Source organism: Ursus arctos, unplaced genomic scaffold, assembly GCF_023065955.2.
Source record: "Ursus arctos isolate Adak ecotype North America unplaced genomic scaffold, UrsArc2.0 scaffold_24, whole genome shotgun sequence".
In the NCBI taxonomy this organism is placed as follows: domain Eukaryota; kingdom Metazoa; phylum Chordata; class Mammalia; order Carnivora; family Ursidae; genus Ursus; species Ursus arctos.
In genome coordinates, this window is record NW_026622919.1 from 2,053,886 (window position 1) to 2,069,045 (window position 15,160).

At 50.6% G+C, this 15,160-nt stretch overlaps 1 protein-coding gene across 6 annotated transcripts in view; it reads right to left on the minus strand.

The window, feature by feature from the left end:
• Positions 1–15,160, minus strand: part of RPTOR (regulatory associated protein of MTOR complex 1) — a 329,837-nt gene that overhangs the window by 154,189 nt on the left and 160,488 nt on the right. The window lies entirely within an intron of this gene.

Consider the following 15,160-nt stretch of genomic DNA (forward strand, 5'->3'; position numbering starts at 1 on the left):
TCTGCCGCACGCAGGCCGTGCCCGTCTGGGGAGGGGTTTACCTTCTCCACCCCTAGCTGTTCTCACACAGCAGACGAGGACGCCCCACGCGTGTCCTGATGGCGGCCCCTGTGCTCACTCCCTGCAGCCTCCGTCCCTCCGCCCTTGTCTTCTGTTTTCTACTTCGTTTCTGGGGAGCACATGGAAATGAAGATACGAGGGACAGCTGATGAGGGCGCATCTTCTTGCTCGATACCATGGTAGTGCCTGAAACCACCCAAAGCCCCGTCTGGTGCGCACCCCACACAGGAAGGATGCACACGTGCCCGCGTGTCCAATGTCCTCCTGCGGGCTCCATGTGTCTGATGGCTTGATGCCAGCTGTGCACGGGCCTAACCAGAGAGACTGCGTTCACAAGGGACGGTGTGTCATCCTCAAACAACAGTGGGGGTGACAAAAATGCCCGAATCCCTCATCTTATAATTAATTTTAGCAAAAGCTTAGATTTGCAGCAGAACATCTACCAGTAGCGAGTTATGGGGCAGTGTGAGGTCAGAAAGGGACAGCAGCCCTGCAGCGCCGCCCCTGTGTCTGTCCAGGCTCGCTATGCCCTTCGAGGCGGGCACATGCCCCGCTCCCAAGGCACTAAAGCTGTGTGCTAATGCACGCTCAATGGCTTCCTCCCCACACAACAGCCACCTTCCTGCCTACAAGTGCACCCAAAACAGCTAACAAGCCTCACGACCCTGTCTCTCAATCTCACGTCTGCCTCTCCCCCGTTTCTACTCGACTTCCATTAAAGCAGCCTTGTCTGGTCTCAAGTCGACCTGCCACGTTCTGACGGCAGCTCCAAAAGCCCCTCTAGAACTGGCACGGGGACCGGTGACTCCCTGTCAACTGAAGTGGCCTCTCAGGCCGAGGGGTCCGCCCCCTGGTCTCTGACGGCCCTGCTCTCCAGGCGCACAGCCCGCGGCTCCTCCTCTCTGACGGCCTTCCTCCCTGCCCATAGGATGCGCTCCCACCTTCACTTGTGCTCTCCCTGCCAGTCATCCCAGCCCGTCTACACAGTGGTACTGAATCTGGCTGAACAGCACCCCCGGCCCTGCCCCAGCAGAAACCTCCCCTTCCTCCTGTCATACTCACCTACACAGCCTCTCATGCCTAAAACAGCAAACTCGCATGACCCAGAGATGACCTATAGATGACCCAGCCTGCCACGTGATCTGGTGAGTCCGACACCCTCCCTTTCCCTCCTCTAGACTTAGCTAAAAGTCTGCAGCCTCCTGCTACCTCCTGCTAGGTGCTCAGACCTTCTCCCATGTCTAACACCCCATCCCACCCGGTCCCCTGTGAGTAATGTAGCTATTCCCTAGCTGTGTGTTCTTAACGAGAGGAGGGCATCAGAATGACTGGGAGAGCCTGTGAGTTACACCCGCAAACTCTGTGCCCTCCACTGACCGCGGACGGGGCTGCGGAGGGCCAGCTGGGAGCCCCCTCAGGTCATGGCCACTCGAGTCGTGTCCACACTGAGGGGGCTGCCTGTGCCCAAGCACCTGTGCACATTCCCAGCAGGACCTACACCATGCGATTGGTGGGGTATGTGCTTGTCTTCTGAGTCAGGCTGTGTCCCTGGCTCTGGAGACCAGACCCCGGAGCAGCAGCGCACCTCACAGAGCAGATGTCTCCAGAACAGGACCTGCTCCCGAGCTTCCTGTTCGTGTCCTTCACCCTCCTTGTTGGTCACAGTCACCATATCCCTTCCCTCAGACTTCAGGGGCTCCGCCACACTGGGCTGTCCACCATCACCCAAACAGTAGTCCCAGCCTACGAGCCAGACAGGATTGTCTGCTCAGAACGCCGTGTCCACCTTCTCCCTGAGTGGTGGGATTTTACTCATCCCCGGAGCTTCAGAAGTGACAACACCCAGCACAGACGACGCTGCCTGCCTCTGAGGCAAGCAGAAGGAAGCGGGTCACTGTCCTCTCAGTTCCAGGAGCAGCATGATAAGCGTGCGTGTCTCCCTAGAGGACAGGGACTCTGTCTCACAAATCTTTACACTGCAAGTACGTCTAAGGCTACCTGGAACAGAACAGGCAATCCAAAGAAGCTGTTAGTACAACGGCAGAATAAGCAAACATCAGGCTGTTCCAACGACCAGCTGACAGCACTGAACACGTCACAGGGACTCAACGTGGCCACTGCATCTGGTTTGAACGGCTGCACACCAAGTCTGCAAACAGGAGGGGCACGAGCGACAAGGAGCAAGAACACCAAAGAAGCTGACGCCCCGTGGCTTTGTTGACTGACACATCTGTAAACAACTGGGGACACCATGCCGCCATCTGCGTGGGTTGCACACGGCCACGTGACTCTGGAATTCAAGAAGATGCATTCAGGAGGGACCATCAATCCCATCTTAGCACAAAAAAAAAAAAAATGAGAAAGAAATGGTTTTCAAAGTAAACCAATCAAATGATTGCTGTTTGGTGTCCATAAGGTTCACGAATGTTCACTATAAAATACGCAGCTGTGTGTGTTTACGCTTTTGAGAGCGATGCGGCTTTGTATTACTGATTACACGTGGAGGGGCGTGCACACTTAGGCACACAGATCAGATAACAAGTCAAAGCACCATTAAAATGCCCAGAAGTTGAGTAAGAAGATACGCAAAGGCAAATAAATAGTTAACATGTCACTGTTTTATCAAATGTGATGTAATTCAGCTGCTCTGCAGGTAGGACTTCAAACAGAGATTAAAACTAATTTGGAACACGGTGATGACGGTATCCAAACACCAGAGGACAAACGGCTTTCCTCCCATTGGCCAAGGACAACCAGGAGGACTAGGTGGGGTGGGGAGTGGGCCTAGCGGGGGCAGACGCTATTTTAGGAGTACCATCTCAGCCAACCTTGATGTCCTGGAATTACATTCATAACTCAGTGGCTGTGAGAGCCCCACTGTGAGCTGAGCTGCACAAAATCTTTATTCTCCTGTGAACATTCCTGGTATGTTAAAAAATATTCCGTTCATGCCTGTTACCCTGCGTCTTCCATCCACACTACATACCGATGCATTCAAACTCTCAGAAAAGACTCTCAGAGTCACTAAACTGCCTGCAAGATCCCGTCTGAGATCACGCATTCCCTGGCTCTCTTGTTAGATAAACATTGGAGGAGAAGAGTGGATGTGAGCCAACAGTAGATTACTACAAGTTAAATAAGCTCCAACACGAACCTGTATTAAAAAGGCAACCTGCCCTTTAAAAAAATGTATTTAAGAAAATACTTTTCTTAGGGAAATAAGCTGATTTTCCAAAGGCCCCACGTGCCTGAAATTTGGTCTAACAGGTCATCTAAGCAGTAACTCTATAAACATGATTTCTCAGCTTTCAGCATTATCGCTGACGCTGAGTCTTGGGCAGCACTTTAATGTGGTCAGCTGAGATTAAAGAGAAACAGGAGGAGACATGATTTTAAAGTACAGGCATTTCACAGAGGGCCGTCCACCCAGTGTGTGACATGTGTGACCCCACGCTGTTACGAACGGCTCATTTCTTTTTATTGGTAAGAGGTCATATGTTGTGGGGATGGAGCACAATTTGATTATCTGTTCACCTGCTGATGGGCATTTGGGTTTGTTCAGGTTTGGGATATCCTCAACAGAGCTGCTAGGAACATTCACGTGCACATCTTTCTGTGAACAGAGGTTTTCTTCTCTCGGGTAAATACACAGGTATGGAATTGACGGGCCGTACTTAACGTCACTAGAGATGGCCAGCCGATCCCTGACGTGGCTGTACTATTCTGCGTTCCCACTGGCAATGTATGAGAGCTCCGGACGGTCCACTCTCCACCACACACTGCACACCTTTCAGGTGTCTATCAGTCGTGCACGTGTCTTTTTTTGTAAAGTATCTCTTCTAATCATTTGGCCATTTATTTAAAATTTGGGTGGTCTTCTTGACTTTGAAAAAGGTCTTTCTATATTCTCTGTACAGGTCTTTGTCAGACACACGTATTGTAAATCTTTCCAACAGGTGTCTTAACGGTGTCTATCAAACAGAAGTTTTTAGTTTTGATGAACTTCAATGGATCAATGTTTTTAATGGTTTGTGTTGTTTGGGTCATGCCTAAAAAATTATCAACAATTTCTCTTATGTTTTCACCTACAAATTTTATAATTTTAACCTGTATAAGATCAGAAGTTAATTTTTCTGTAGAGTATAAAATAAGGGGGAGGGTTTTTGTTTCTCCTGAATGAACAGCCAATTATTCTAGTAGCATTTGTTAAAAAGACCATCCTTTCTCCATCAGATTTCCTTGGTACCTCTGTCCAAAACCAACTGGGCATACACGTGTGGGTCTACATCTGCGCTCTGTGTTCTGGTCCACGGATTTCTATGGCCGTCCCTATGCCAATGCCACAAGGCATGATTACTAACTATATGAAGTCTCGAGATAAACCAATGTGCCTCTTTTTCAAAATTGTTCTTTTGCATTTCTATATAGGATTAAAGTTCAACTTGTCAATTTCTTTTAAAAAATAGGATTAAAAAAGAGGATTCTAACTGGGATTGAACTGGATCTATAGATCAAGTTGGGTAGATTTAAAATAGTGTTTCATTCCTAAGTACAGTGTAATTCTCCGCGTACACATGTCTTTCTCTGCGATATTCTGTATGTCGTGGGCACAGGTCTGGTACAGGTTTTGTTACGTTCATCCCAAGTACTTCAGAATTTTGATGCCACAGCCAATCATATTTTTAAATTTCAATTTCCAACTGTTTGTCATTACTATACCGAAATGCAACTGATGTGGGGGTATCGATCTTATACCTTAGAACCTTGGTACAATAAATTAGTAATTCCAGAAACGTTTTTGCAGACCTCTCGTGATTTTCTAGGTAGACAACCATGTTGTCTACGAATAAGCAGTTTATTTCTTTGCCAATCTGCAGGCCCTTTTATTTTCTTCTAGCTTTACTGCACCAGCCAGAACTTCTGGTACAATACTGAACAGTAATGGTGAGAGTGAACTCTTAGTCTTGTTTCCAGCCTTCCAGGACCAACGCTTAACCTTTCACCATTCCGTACAGTGTTAGCTACAGGCTTTTCCTACATGCCTTCTAGGGATTGAGAATGTGTGCTTCCATTCCTAGTTTCTGAATTGGTTTGTCATGAATGGGTGTCAAATTTTGTCAAATGCTTTTTATGCATCTATTGGTTTTTCTCTTTTATTCCGGAAAAGGACCGTGAATCCATCCATAATATCATGTACATTACAATGAATTGAGTGTACTGATTTGTACTTGCTAAACAAACCTTCCATTCCTAAGATAAACCTTGCTTGATCCTAACACTTTATTATCCCTTCCATATACTCACAGATTTTATTTGCTAATATTTTGTTAAGGATTTTTATACCTGTGTTAATGAGAAATTCTGGCCTGTAAATTCTTGTTTTCCCCCCTTGTATAGTCTTTGTCTGACTTTGATGTTCAGGGAAAGTTAGCCTCCAGAATGGGATAGAAAATGATCCCCTTCCTCTGTTTTCTGAAAGAGTTTGTATAACATTTGAGAATTCATCAGTATCGACATCTGGGCCCGGAGTTTTCTTTGTGAGGCTTTTAACCGTAATTTAGTTTTTTTCTGAGATACAAACTCTCCAGATTTTCTTTTTCCTCTTGTGCCAGATTTGGTAATTTGTGTCTTTCACAGAATTCATCCATTTCATCCAAGATGTAGAATTATTGGAATAAAGTCCTTATACTTAAAAGGATTCCCTTATAACCCTTTTAATGCTTGTGGGGTTTGTGGGGATGGCCCCGTTTTTATTTCTGATATAGGTAATCTGTGTCTCCTTTGTGGTCTTGACCATTCCAAACAATTTTATTGAACTTTTCAAAAATTATCATCTAGTTTCATGGGTTTCTAGATTTTTCTGGTACATTTTCTGTTTATTTTTGCCCTTTTACAAAAAATTTCTTTTCTTCTACTTATAGTTTAATGAGTTTTTCTTTTTTTGGTCTTACAGATAAAGACCATACAATTTAGACTTTTCAAATTAAAACCTATAAATACGATTATGATTTTGAGATCAGTTATGTGTGTGTGTGTAGATATAGATACCTGGTACATACAAACCTCGTTCACCAATTCTACCTGCTGCTTACCTGATATTTTACCCACGATTCCCCAGCAACGTCAGTTTCTCTCACATACAGGGCGAAGAGAAAGGTCATCATGTGTGTCTCTCAGGGGACCTTTGCATGTACCACTAGGAGAGAAAGGGTGCTGCCAACTAAACAGACATGTAATTTACTGTAAGAGGGCGCTGGATCTTGGAGGTGCTCACCGTGACAGCGTGCATCCTGGAATCGATGGAATACGAGAGATGGTCCACGCTGTAGAGGTAACTACACGTTTTTGTGTTTTCTGTTGCTTACTTGTCCTACTGATGGCCAGCACTTCTAGTCCTGCAGCAGTGCCAGACAGAATCCTCGCCTTGTTCCCAGCCTCAAAGGGAAGGTGTCGCAAGTTTTTCCACCAAGCATGTTTGCTGAAGAGCTTGATAGAGCCTTTCTCAAGTTAGGTGAGCCGCTAAGACCTTTACTTAAACATGGATCTCAACTCCCACCGTATCGCCACCAAAGTGAAAGAAAAGGAGCAAGACAAGAAAGACCACTGGGGACAAAATTATAGCAAAGGAGAGAGGCGGGGCACCTGGGTGGCATAGTCGGTTAAGTGTCTGACTCTTTTCGGCTCAGGTTGTGATCTCAGGGTCATGAGACCGAGCCCCGTGTCGGGCCCTGCACTCACGTGGAGTCTGCTTGAGATTGTCTCTACCTCTCCCTCTGCCCGTCTTGCACATGCTTGCTCTCTTGCTCTCTCTCTCTCTCAATAAATCAAAAAATCTTAAAAAAAAAAAAAAAAAAAGAAGAAGAAGAAGAAGAGAGGCAGTCACCAGGCAGGCAGAGCCCGCACCGGCGTCTGGCGTCCACCCGGGTGTGAGTCCTGGCTCGGGCAGTTACTACTGGAGGTGCCCCCCGCCCCCCAGGCCCGCCGTAGGAGTGACCGAGCTGATCCGTGCGGCGGCACCGATGATGCCTGGTCCGTGCGAGCCGCTCTCATCACCGAGATGTTAGCGCTTCGGCCAACGAGAAGAATGAGTCGGGCCAGTCGTAATGACTCAGCAGGAGAGAGAGGGCTGAAACCGTCATCCGGACCGGGGAAAGGCCAGAGAGAGGTCAGCGCTCAGAGCGCAACGCCGGAAGGCGGGAAGCAGGCACCAGGCTCGCTTGAAAGAGGAGCTGCCAATGAGAGTGTGGGTCTGACTTTGTATGGGGAGGGGCGGGAGCCCCGAGATTCCCCTGCCTGTCGTGGAATTTTGGGGAGTTCCCCAGACCTGCCGGGGTGGTGGACACCAAACAGCAATGGGCTGCCTCTCCCTGAAGGGTCTTCTTTCTGCGTATTACGGCATTTCCCCCAGCTCCGTAAAGGGGAACACCTTGCCTTTCTTCAACATTAATCCTTGTGTTCTGACTACACGTACTCATCTGAGCCCGCTTTAGCCATGTCCCACAGCTAAGAAGAGCTCCGCTACCGCCCCATCCAGCTTAGAGTAGTTCACAGTATTTTTAAAGTACTTCCTCTTTAACGGTTTTCAGAATAAGATTTTTAGTTTTCGGAACTTTTTTTCAAGCTCTTTTTCCGTGACTGAGCTCCAACTTCATTGCATGGTGGTCTGAGAACAGAGGGGACACGACAGCGACGCCCCGCAGTTAGGACAGCTTGCTCTGCAGCCCAGCACATGGCGTATTTCTGTGGACTGGCCACGTGTGCTAAAAACGTGCATGCGTGTTTGGGGCCTGTACGGTCCTCTATGCCACTAAGCTCCCTGTTCGTTAATCCTCGTACTGAAATCTTACCGACTTTGCTACTTGCCACCTCCCTGGCACCGCCGCATCTTCACTCCTCGTTTGTCCGTGGCTCCTTCCGTCCCTGTCAGAGTTCACGGCCATACTGCCAGGTGTGCAGAGAGTCGTGTTGGCGTGTCTTCCTGGTCTCCTGCACTTTCTCAGCGTAAAACACTCTTCTTTGTCCCTCTCATGTCCTGTCTCGGGCTCTGCTCGGACTCGTTAAAACTCCGGCTCTCTCTCAGTTCGTATTTGCTTCTTTGCAAATCCTGTGATTTGAGCCTTTCAGATGTTTCATTTGCCGTATCGCAGTGAATCTTCTCCGACCTGAGAATCACTGTCCTCTGAGAGATGAATTCAACTCACTCACAGTTAGATCATCACTTTATTTCAAAACTGATTTTGGCTGCCTTATTTCACATTTTCTATTTACCATGCTTTTCTTTTCTCTTTTTCTGCCTTCTTTTAGGGAAAATTTTCTCTCCTTCTGTGAAAATTACACCTTCTATTTTCATTGTTTTGGTGGTTTTGTCTAACATCTCGGACTGATCCGACAGACAGTTTCCATAACTGATACCTTCACTATCTTTGATTTCCGACGTTCACTCGGTCCTTCTGGTCTCTCCCTCTTCCCGTCTGTCTCATTGGTGGGATCTCCGGCCCTGCTTCCAGCACTCTCTGTCCTCCGCCGAGCCCACAGTGCTGCTTGTCAGCGCACCTGCTGCGTTCCTTACTCTGTCAGTTATATTCCTCATGCTCCCTATGTCCTGCCTCTTCCTCACATTCACGGTAGTCTCCTCTGTCATCACGTTGTCGTTCATCCTCTCTAAATTCTTCCTCTGCCTTCTAGAGACGCAGGCTAGGGTCACCTTCTTTCTCTCCTTCTCTCCCTCCTTCCTCTGTACCCATCCAGGACCGTGGGGGGAGCAGCCACACAGCCAGGAGGCCCACGCCCAGACTGCCCTCGCCCGCGCCCTCGAGTGCTCGCGCTCCCTGCCGTCTCTGCCTCGGCTTCCTCTCCCCTTCCCCAGTCGTCTCAGCCGTCCCCAAAGGTCCCCACATCTCTGGCTCGTGGATGAATGGATTCCCAGAAGGATCCATCAGTGTTGCTGCCCGTGGCAGCCTGAGGAGTAGGTCTAGGATCGGGGAGCCAGGGAGTGCTCATAGGGGTCAGAGGTCAGCAGCCCTGCCATCTCTGCTCCCTTAGCTCTCTTTCCTAGCAGCGTTCGGCAGATTTCTGCACATGGCCTTTCTTTAAAGGAGCTCTGTCATGTACATTATGGTACTCACCCTGACGAATGTATGTCAACAGCCTGCAATAGTGAGCACACACGGTCTGGTCTGGAGGAAATGCCTTCCTCAGCGTGGGCACGTGACCCATCACATAACCAGAAAGACTCCGGAAGCTCCCATGGGGCCCATGCAGCAGGACCAGAGTGTGGCTGAGGCCTTATTGTGAAGACCTCCAGAGAGGAAAACCATTTAAATAAATTCCGAATTAAAGTTCCCTCTACTAAGGCCTAAAACACAAAGTGGGACATTATGACAAAGTCCTGGTAGGACAGGTTTGTTGTCTGGTGTGTCTGGATTGCCTCATTCTCTGGGAGGGTCCCTGAGCGTCTCTACCTTCAAGCGTTTCAAGTAAGGCAGAGGCATTTTACTCAGCGTTTCAGACGAAGCTACAAAGTTCCTACCACAGAGAGCACTGAACGGTAGAAAATTTGTTCTCTAGCAAAGAAGCTCTGTTGTAGAAAATGCTACAGAGAACAGTTGACCCCATCATCAAAAACCAGCAGGAATTTATGTCTGTAAAGGTAATTCTGATGGAGTCTTGGCTGAGTCTTCAAGAAAAACAGAAAGCAAGGGGCGCCTGGGTGGCACAGTTGGTTGAGTGTCCAACTCTTGATTTTGACTTGGGTCATGATCTCAGGGTCATGAGATAGAGCCCTGTATCGGGCTCCGCACTCAGTGTGGAGTCTGCTTGAGATTCTCTCTCCCTCTCCCTCTGCTCCCCCCATCCCCCACTCATGCACACTTGTGCACGAGCCTTTCTCTCTCTCTCAAGTAAATTAATTAAATCTTTAAAAAAGGAGAAAGAAAGAAAGAAAGAAAGAAAGAAAGAAAGAAAGAAAGAAAGAAAGAAAGGAAGAAAGGAAAAAGAAAGAAAGAAAGGAAGGAAGGAAGGAGGAAGGAAGGGGGAAGGAAGGAGGAAGGAAAGTACAAAGCAAATGTCACAGCCAGTGCTGGGCTGAGGTAAGCATGCACTCACGGCCAGATACACGACCGCAGCCTGGTGCCTGCCCCCCGCCTTCCGGCGTTGCGCTCTGAGCGCTGACCTCTCTCTGGCCTTTCCCCGGTCCGGGGTGACGGTTTCAGCCCTCTCTCTCCTGCTGAGTCATTACGACTGGCCCGACTCATTCTTCTCGTTGGCCGAAGCGCTAACATCTCGGTGATGAGAGCGGCTCGCACGGACCAGGCATCATCGGTGCCGCCGCACGGATCAGCTCGGTCACTCCTACGGCGGGCCTGGGGGGCGGGGGGCACCTCCAGTAGTAACTGCCCGAGCCAGGACTCACACCCGGGTGGACGCCAGACGCCGGTGCGGGCTCTGCCTGCCTGGTGACTGCCTCTCTCGTTCGCCTCTCTCGCTGGGTAAACACGAGGGTGAGACTTCCCATGTGGACAAATCTACATTAATCCTGCATCATTAACATTTAAACTCCTTGAAATTCCTCAATTTAATTGAAAGGAAGGAACCAGTTTCTTGACCTCTCTTCAATCAAAAATACTGTCTATCATTCTCTTTAATAAACAATACGATTCCATGCCGGGCATCAATGTGTTTTATAGCGAGTCCCACAGCAAATTAGGTAGCCATAATATTCAGTAGTACACAACATGCCCGAGATAAATTCAAGATGGCATTCTGCCACCAATCCGAGAATGAAAACAGGCCAAGGAAAACATACACTTTAGACCCTTACACCGCACTGACATACAGTGTGAGCAAGGAAGTCACTCCTTAGGGAACAACGTACTTGCTCATTTCAGAATTACTGAAATTATCAGTTTCTGAAAATAAGACAGATGAAGAGAAAATCAGAAAACAACATTTTCCAGCTACTGCTTCATCCTCACAGAAGATTCATAAATATTTACGCTTGCCACCAAATGTGCACACACACATCTCGTACGTAGAAAGCAAGACTATCGTATGTGTATACAGCATACGACAGTCCCCACAGCTGAACCTGTGTAATGAGCACGGTGTCGTTAAGGAGAAGGGAGGAGGGAGGAGGGAGGAGGAAGGAGGGAGGAGGAAGGAGGGAGGAGGCCTGTTTTTAGGTTATTTCCTGAGCAGTAGATGAGGACAGCAGTCGTCTGCAGATAAAATCCTGGTTTCATTTTCTAAAGTACCGGCCGGCAAGGCAGGACCCACTGCCTGTTTTCACAAATAAGTTTTACCGCAACACAGCTCCACTCATCTGCACACATACTGCACATGGCTCTTCTGTGCCGCATCAGCAGAGCTGGGACCCTCGGGCCCACGGTGCCCAAACGACTTGCTATCTGGCCCTTTACAGAAGGTGTGGGCACACCCCTACCCTAGAGTTAGTCAGAGCTCCCCAACCTTTATTTACCGGAATCCTAAATCCTAAAGTCCTAGGCTCTGGTTAAATAAAACACAAAACATCAATACAGTGAAGTCTTATGCAGCCCCACGACCTCGCACAGAGATGCACGCGCAGACAGTCCCACGACCTCGCACAGAGATGCACGCGCAGACAGCCCCACGACCTCGCACAGAGATGCACGCGCAGACAGCCCCACGACCTCGCACAGAGATGTACGCGCAGACAGTCCCACGACCTCGCACAGAGATGCACGCGCAGACAGTCCCACGACCTCGCACAGAGATGCACGCGCAGAGAGCCCCACGACCTCGCACAGAGATGCACGCGCAGACAGCCCCACGACCTCGTACGGAGATGCACGCGCGGAGAGCCGCACGACCTCGCACGGAGATGCACGCGCGGACAGCCCCACGACCTCGCACAGAGATGCACGCGCAGACAGCCCCACGACCTCGCACGGATTTGCACGCGCAGACAGCCCCACGACCTCGCACAGAGATGCACGCGCGGACAGCCCCACGACCTCGCACGGATTTGCACGCGCAGACAGTCCCACGACCTCGCACGGAGATGCACGCGCAGAGAGCCCCACGACCTCGCACGGAGATGCACGCGCAGAGAGCCCCACGACCTCGCACGGAGATGCACGCGCAGAGAGCCCCACGACCTCGCACGGAGATGCACGCGCAGAGAGCCCCACGACCTCGCACGGAGATGCACGCGCAGAGAGCCCCACGACCTCGCACAGAGATGCACGGCAGAGAAAAGACTGATGGAAAAAACACCAATGAGTTAACACTCATTGTGTTAAAGATGGTAAAATCTTGAATAATCTTTCCTTCTTTTTTGCTTTTTAGTTGATTTCTACAAAGAATGTATATTCCACTTTAAGTTGGAAGATACTGACTTTTTAGAGGAAAAAACAAAACCTTACCCCTAAAAGTATAAATGAGCACTACCTACCAGTTTTCCTTTCTCCATTTAAAAAAAGCTGGTGGTTTTTAACTTGGCTATTGTAGACAAGTGCACGTTTCACCCGACGAGTCTTCTGATAACATGGTTTACGGCCATCATAAGGACAGTCCTGTGGCACAGACTGGTTTACTGTAAGAGGTCCTCCCACTTGGGAGAGAGCCTCGTTGTTGTGACAGTGGTCATCTGATGACCGTCCCCTGCAGCTGTGACCTACTGATTCCAACGTCCATCTGATGGTCACCAAGTGAGTTTGAGTTGTTTTTCACAGTGCTTGCTACTAAATGCTTACTTTTACAAGTTTTAATCATATCCTAACTCTAAAAAAGATCTCAGGTCACTCCTGAGATAATGCATCATGTCGTGGCAGGGTGAAAGCCTACGCTCCGGTCGGAGGGCAGGGACCCACTCTAGAATTTGCATAGGCCGAATGGCGTCTGAGTGACAGCAGCTTCCCTAGTGAACGCCAAGTCCTTCCTGACCAAGATGGAAAGGAGATTGCTGGAGACACGGGCAGAAGAACATCCACTCACTGAGCTGGCGGCAGGTGTGCTGGGGGCAAGGATGGAGCGGGGGGGGGGGGGGGGGCACAGATTCCCTTCCAGGCTCCTCGTGCCTTCTCTCTTCCCACCCTTCCTACATCTCCATCACCTGCCCGAAAACCTGCAAGTGCCCTGTGAGAGTCCCATCAAATCAGCCACAGCCGGGGGTGGGGGAGGCACGTGCTCCCTGAGCACCCCTGGCTCACAGCAGGCACTCTAGTCGGGGTGCACAGAGGCAGGAAGGGCAGGAAATCCTGGAGGGAGGGGCGGGAAAGTGAGTGGAAACGAGACCTGCTCCCCAGGAGATTTCAAGGCCCATCTGCAGGGGCTCCTGCCCACAGATTCCCACCTTCCTGCTGACGCCTTCGACCAGATCGGGACCAGATTGGGACTGGATCGGGCTGTGGGAAGGCCCGAGTGTGGCCCTGCCTCCCCATCATTCCATGGATCGTCTCCCTACAGCACTATTCTTACTAAGTCATGTTCCCACAGAAACACCATCCGGACTCTCCCGGCCAGTCCTCCAAGCCCAGGTCTGTGGCTCAGTGTTCAAAGCATCCCCAGCCGATGCGGACCACCGTCAACTACACCCCTCCCCACACCTTCCCATGTAACTAGGCCAATGCACGTGCTCACTCTCCTCAGACACGCGTGCCAGCCCTGGCAACGGCCACCCCACTGGGCGTTATCTCCTCTATGGGTCTCGCTGGCCCTCAGATGGCTGTATCCCTGGGAACGCGAGAGCCCCTGGTGCATGCGTGCATTCAGTCCTGACCCTGTGCTGCCTGCAACACTCAGATGCCCTCTGCCTTGCGTCAAGCTCCCACGTCCATCGTTAGTTTTCAGGCCAGAGCTTGTCTCCTCGGCTGGAATCTTGAATCTGTGAGGGCAACATGCTTCTCTGCATCTCCTACAGTGCTCAGTGTAGGACTGAAGTACACCGTGGGATTTATAAATTCTTTTTTAGATGATGAAAAGAATGAATGGACTCCTGAGTCATCTGGACCAGAGATCTTCCTGCGGTCACGTCACACGGCCTATAATCTTTCCTGGCAGCCACCAAACAGTACAGTTACAGAGAAAACCTCATAAACCACCTCATGAGCGAAGACCCACATCCAGAGAGCCGCACCTGCAGGCAGGGAGCCGACAGGTGGAGCCCGCCTATCCTCTTGGTGGGCGGGTGCGTCCGCCTCTTCCCCATGTCCTGGGGTCGTGGCCGTGTTACCCTCCGGAAGCCGCACCGCTGCCAACCTCTCCCTGCAGGTGGGAGCATCCATCTCTCTCTGTGCCGCCTGCCCTTCTGGCCTGTTCTCTGTCCCTCCCGGCTGCTGCCCTGAGCTCCTCAATGTCCCCTTCCAGCCGATGCAGGCTGCAGCCGCCCTCCCCTGCCACGAACCCCATCCCCTGTGTTCCTTCTTCCTGTCTCCACTGGGCATGTTTTTATATTCCTGCTTTGCAGTCCCGCCTCCTGCTTCTAGCGTCTTCCTTCATTTCCCCGTCACATGCTGGTGGGTGTTCGACAGCTTTTTTCCGTGCTGGCCGTGCCCCGCGGTGTTGATTTCTGCTTCTCGGGGCGCACTGGGGAACGTCCCTAGGCAGACCCTGGTCCGTGTCAGCTGGGGGATGAGCCCGGGCCGCTGAGGGGCACTGTGGGTCACCCTTTTGCCGGGCCCTCTGGGCAGCTCCTCCCCACTTACTGCTCAGGGGTGAGTCATCCTACAGGAGGCTCTCCCTGGGATTTGGGGGCAAGGGTGAGGGTGGCAGAGGGGCGCTGCTCAGCCAGCCCTGCACTGTTAACGTCTGTCTGGGGGTGCTGGACTGACGGGGACACTGCTACAGAGGCAAAGACGCAAGTCCACGCAAGCAGCTTGGGCCCTCAGAGGTCTCCCCAGGGGCTGCTCGCTGTGCTATCGAGCCCCGGGGTCTACACGTGTTTCGCTGCTTCTTTAGACCTGTGGTCTGTGCGTCTCCTGGCAGAAAGCCCTGGAAAGCGCCCCCAGAGCGCAGGCAACAGCACCCAGCCGCGTGCTTCTCCTGCGCCTCCTGACGCGGGCTCGTCCCCCGGCTGCGCAACAGGTGCTACACGGAAGCTTCTCAGCGAAACATGAAACGG